This window comes from Uranotaenia lowii, chromosome 2 (genome assembly GCF_029784155.1).
Source record: "Uranotaenia lowii strain MFRU-FL chromosome 2, ASM2978415v1, whole genome shotgun sequence".
In the NCBI taxonomy this organism is placed as follows: domain Eukaryota; kingdom Metazoa; phylum Arthropoda; class Insecta; order Diptera; family Culicidae; genus Uranotaenia; species Uranotaenia lowii.
In genome coordinates, this window is record NC_073692.1 from 315,868,855 (window position 1) to 315,874,419 (window position 5,565).

A 5,565-nucleotide genomic window follows, 5' to 3' on the forward strand; every position below is an offset into this window, starting at 1 on the left:
TGGTAAGTAAGCGTATGATAAGTTTATGTCATGATATTGAGTGAATTTTTCCCCTACAAGGTCAATCTTTGCCGGGTGCAGACGCCGGACGTCTTCCAGGACCGATAAGTTAAGACGCACAATTTCCTGGGCAACCATGCATCAAGATGCATAAAGAACAACAGTGGAGAAACCAGAACGTGGATATCGGGATTTCCGGTCAGGTTTTCTAGCATCAAGGCGACTAAAACGAACTAGATGCCAAATGCTGAAATAATAAATTAAAAGAAAATAAAACGTAGCCATGAAATTATTCCGAAAAAAAAAACGTCTTCAGATATCATAACTTACAATATAAACAGAATTTTAATCTACAAAATTTATAGTTGACCTCAGTGAATCAATCATAGAAATAAAATTGAATCTATCATTACCATAATAAGATGCATGATTGAATATAAGTGGATTATTTTTGGAAATACTATACTTTTTCTCCGTGTTGTCACTCCTCCAGAGATGATTTATAGAATCTTATTTGAAAACCGTCATTACATTATCGTAGAATTTCATTTGTTTTAATCCAATTTTCCTCTTAATCAATATAAGGCTGTTTTCTTCGTCTAGTCGAAAAATAAAGTAAAATTTTAACATATATTTCCGGTTCTCAAATTGTGACTTTAAGAATCCGGAATCCTTGATAAAAATTTGAACCGAGGTAGAAAATACATCAACTGTTGAACTGGGATTTTTGTTTATTTTTTCTGCTGTTCATCATTGTTTTAATTGTTTTATGTTTTACTATTGTTCAATATCTGGGACTTGTTCAATAACTTTAACTTTTACCCTAGTAATTTTAATTTTTACAATTTTAACTATCATAACTCCCTTCGATGCTTCTGGTACCATTGATTCAGTGGAAAAGACGAACGGAAAATCGTCCAACAGCAAAACGTCATTCGGTTGTCATCGATGAGCCTTGTGGCAAAGTGCGCCTCCTACAGTGCTCCCAGATGTCAACAGAGCCATTTATTGAACAGAAATAAAACAAACAAACAAACAAACAAACAAACAAACAAACAAACAAACAAACAGCTACATCTTGAGCGATTGGAACATTTATGTCAATAAAGTTCTTCAACGCATCTGCTTTATCACTCTGAAGTTCATGAATGATGAAACAAAGATATTCCATTGATCTAAAATCTAGGACAGGCATCTAGCATCTCTGCCCTTATATAACTATGTAATTTTTCTGCTTGTGACTCTCACGCTGAGAAAACGTCAACACTCAAGGCAGTTATTGCTTGTGATGTGTACGATGAGAATTATTGACAACACAGTGAAATGCAAAAAGGGAAAATCTCACTCATCTAAATCTCAATCTCATGAGATTTCGCAATCTTGATAACATGTATTTCTTCCATTTTGGCCATCGATTGTTGATTTCCAATTCAAATGTTTGCTTCACATGTTTTATTAACAAAATTATGACCCAATATAGAAATAGTAAATTTAAAGGAAGAGTCTTTGCTGCCTAACAAATTTTCTGAAGATTATATAAAACATGATTATTGGTTATAAGATTTTCATCACTCAACTTTTATAAAATGTGAATGTAAAGTGTTGTCCTACAAAGTATTATTTTTAAATAAAAAAGACAATTGCTTTATATTTCAAATGATTATCAGAAAGCTGATCCAATAAAATCGGTACGAAAATTATCGCGTGGGAAATCAAATCAATATAAAAAAAAAACGTTTAATTGTTGTTCCAAGTGGAAGAAACATGTGATTGAATATCGATATTTTTATTATTAGAAGACGTCAATCGAACTGTTTACTCATCTGAATCGGTCGAAATCTATTTCATACGGTCATTGACGTACGGCTAGGATAGAAAGGTTTTGTATAAAATAGCAGATCATCTAAAGAAAAACGCCACTGTTCTCTCATCCGCCGTAAAAACCCTGCCGCCTCCAATCAAAATGGCCCGAATTTATGCAATCCTTTGCTTTGTGGTAAGTCTTTTATGAATTTCAACTATAGTTATACTATAGTTATATTATAGTTATACATAGTTATACTACTATCCATTTTTTTTTCCTAAAACTACTTTATTTCAGATACTTTCCCTAATTTCTGTGGTCCGGTGTGGTCCCGTTTTTACGGTCTCAATGCTTCCAACAATCCAAATTCCATCCCTCTATCCGTCCTCGGGCTCATCGATACCTGGACTTGCTAGCTTCCGTGGCAAGGGTTCGATGCAATACTCGGGATAAAAATTGATACCAATCTTATTTGAATTATTTTCTCGAATATCAAGTTAATCTATTGATACCATTTTTAAACAATGTTTCGGTTTCATGATTGATAAAACATTTGAATAAATATCGGTTTTTGACCCCTTTTAACTCTTCAAAGGAAATGTTTACTCACCTGAATCATTAAAAACTCCATACTTTTTGCTATTGACGCATGTTTATAAATACAAAAAGCATATCCAGAAATGAAGCCATTATACTTTGAGCTTTTGTACTAAGCTTGTCGTAATCCCAATCGAAATGGATCAAATTATTTTCACTCTTTGCGCTGGGGTACTTCAACTGTAATTGATAATATATTACATGTTTTAAAATTTTTCTTGAAATTTTCAGATCTTTTCGTTGGTTCCTCTGGTCCTTAGCAGTCCCATGTACAAAGTTTGGGTGATGTTACCTACAGAAGATTATCCGTAGTAATATGCAGCCTCGGGAATAATTCCATTTTAATTTTTTCTAACGATTAAATAAAGGAAGTTCAAAACTAAGGTGCAAGTTTATTTTTTGAAATAAGTTTTTTTTCTAAACGTAAAAGACAGATGAGTTCAACCAGGATGCGGAAAGTAAAATTTTCAAATTTTGTTTACTCAAATCGAAAAGGTGCAGAGCCAAATCGGATTTGCCAATATGATTAGGAAGGTGAAATGCTGAACCTTCACACCTGGTCTGGGAAAGTGTCATTGATATGTTGTCGTTTAAAAACCCGAAGTGTTTGAATGTGTCTCCACAAATTAGCATAAAGTGTGACAAAACGCAGGATCGATAATTAAATTTTGCTTCTCAAAAACCCATCAACGCGTTTGGTATACAGACAGTAATTCGAAAAACCCACAGCATCTTGAGAATCTGTATGGAAAAACCTGCGAAAATTAAATCAAAGGTAAGGATCAAGAAAATTGAGCCCACCGTATATGATCCGATTTCGGTTGCTTCGGATCAGGTTTGTAGGATAAACAAAAATTTGCTGCGGTCCATTTTGCTTAGATCTTGCTTTGACCGCATCCGAAACTCTGATCTTCCTTCAGTGCTCCGCTGCAAGGTTATTCGATTAATGTGATCCTGTTTCGGTACGGTTGATGATCCTGAAGCAACTCATTATGGTATGCAAATTTTAGTTCTGATGGTTTACCGCCCCGGAAAAAAATAATCTTAGGTGCGTAGGTGTTAAGATGGGGTCCGAAAATTTAAAAAAAATATGGATACAGATAATCAGCATCGGGGGATTTGGAAGACACACGAACAAATAGTTTTTCAACGCTCCCAGGGAGGGTTCGAACCCAGAACTCTTAAGCTGTGGCGTGGCGTATTGTTGTGGCTGCTAATCGGATCGACCCACTGTTCCTAATGGATGAACCGTAAGACGATAAATCGGCAGTAATGATACCTTCGGGTGGTTTATCAAGATTCGGATGAATGGAATGGTTTTTGGGAATATGTTTTGAATATTTTTGTTTTTGGAGATTGCAAACAAGATATGTAGAAGTTTTCTTTGCTTTGTTAAAGCTTTTCATGCATGCGTTGTGTGTCTTTCATGATTTTTTTTAAATTTATAAAATCTATACCGTTTTTTAAAGTAAATTAGATTTTTATTATTGCAGTCATCCTCAAATGGCGGTCAAGTTTGACAATGATTCCCTTGAAGACCCCGTAAGAACAAATGCATTTTTGTTTTCAAACAATTTGCTACGAAAATTGTCTAACAATTGAATAAACATCAGCCAACCGACAACATTCCGATAATGAGTTATGTCATATTCATGAGCTATATCTAACAATGTAGGTATTCAGTAATGAATGCAACTTTTGTTACGCCAGTTCCCATTACCCAAACAGCAGTTTTTTTGTGGAACCTATAATTTAATGTTGACACATTAAGGACTGTGAGGAAATCTAAGCCCAATAACACAGAAATTCAGTATTTTTTATTTCGAAATCCACTGGACTAAATTCCATCGATTTATTATTTTTGAGTTACCTGAGGTGTTGTGTTCAATTTTGTGACATAAATAACTAGAAAATATAATAAATAACTCACAAGTTCACAATACAGCGAACGTGAACGTGAACCCACAGGCCCGTGCGAAGACCTCGTCCATGGGACGGGGGTTCAAAATTCAAATTTAGCTAGAAATAATAACTTTTCCAAAAAATCACATTAAATAAGAAAATTTGTTTATTAAAACATTATCCTACCTATGACCATGATACAGACTTGAGAAAATATTAAATTATACTTTCAAGATTCAAAATGCATCAGAATCAAATATTTAAATCAATTTTTTTTTACGGAAGACATTTAAAGATGTTTCTCATTCTGACTTATAAATTTACTTGAAAATAAATTAGAAGGAAGCAATTTAGTTTACAAATTTGAAATTAAAAATTTGTGAAAGACCAGAAAACAAATACTAATTAAAATTTCAATAAAACTAGAATGTAACTCACGTAATATTCTGTGCAAAAATAGATAACATAAAAAATTTGACCAGATACAAAAATAAAATATATCCAAATAAGAAACTACATTTTAGATCATGTCAGAAATAGAACAGGAATTTGGAAAAAAAGAGTTATTCACGATTTTAAATTTAAATTCTCAATCAGGAAGAAAAAAAAACCATTTTGAGTATAATAGATTTTATTCAAAACGAATTCCTAGTATCTAGTTAGCTTAATTTGATAAATCGTAGATTATATAAAATTTTGTTTCAAGAATGCCAATGCTCAAATCTCTGATTTTGATAATTTTTATTATTTGATTCTTCCAGCTATCCAAATAAAAAGCATTGTCTTTGCAGTTACAATATTTTCTTTATATATTTATAATAAAACATGTTCAATTATATATACTGACAAAGTCAAGGTTGGGAATTGATCTCTTGAACAAACATAAAATGATAAAAAACAAAAATATAGAATTCTTAGTACTTGTTTAAAAAACTGAAAACACAAAACAAATACTTATTCAGTTAATATTCCGCATTAATACTTAGCTGCAACTTCGAACTTCTTTTCGAACTTTCCAAAGGCTCGTTGAAAATCAAGATCGATAAAAAAAATGAGAGTAAAATTCAAGATCTGAATATGATGCCTCCTTCGATTTCAATAATGGGCAAAGTTAAAATGTTACAAACAATGTTTTCCTATTTTAAATTCAGATTGATAGGCTTTTAAGAAGATTATGTTTTCAGATCACAAAAATTGAGAATTGAGAAACAAAGAAAATCTTATCTTAAAAAACAAAAATAAGGAGGACTGTTCAATTGGGA

General features: G+C 32.5%; 1 long non-coding RNA gene across 1 annotated transcript; it reads left to right on the forward strand.

Moving 5' to 3' along the window:
- Positions 1–1,916: 1,916 nt before the first annotated feature.
- LOC129746097 (uncharacterized) lies at positions 1,917–2,817 on the forward strand. Its single transcript, XR_008737234.1, has 3 exons — positions 1,917–1,996; positions 2,102–2,572; positions 2,633–2,817. It is a non-coding gene; the product is annotated as an uncharacterized LOC129746097 (long non-coding RNA).
- The last annotated feature ends 2,748 nt before the right edge of the window (positions 2,818–5,565 follow it).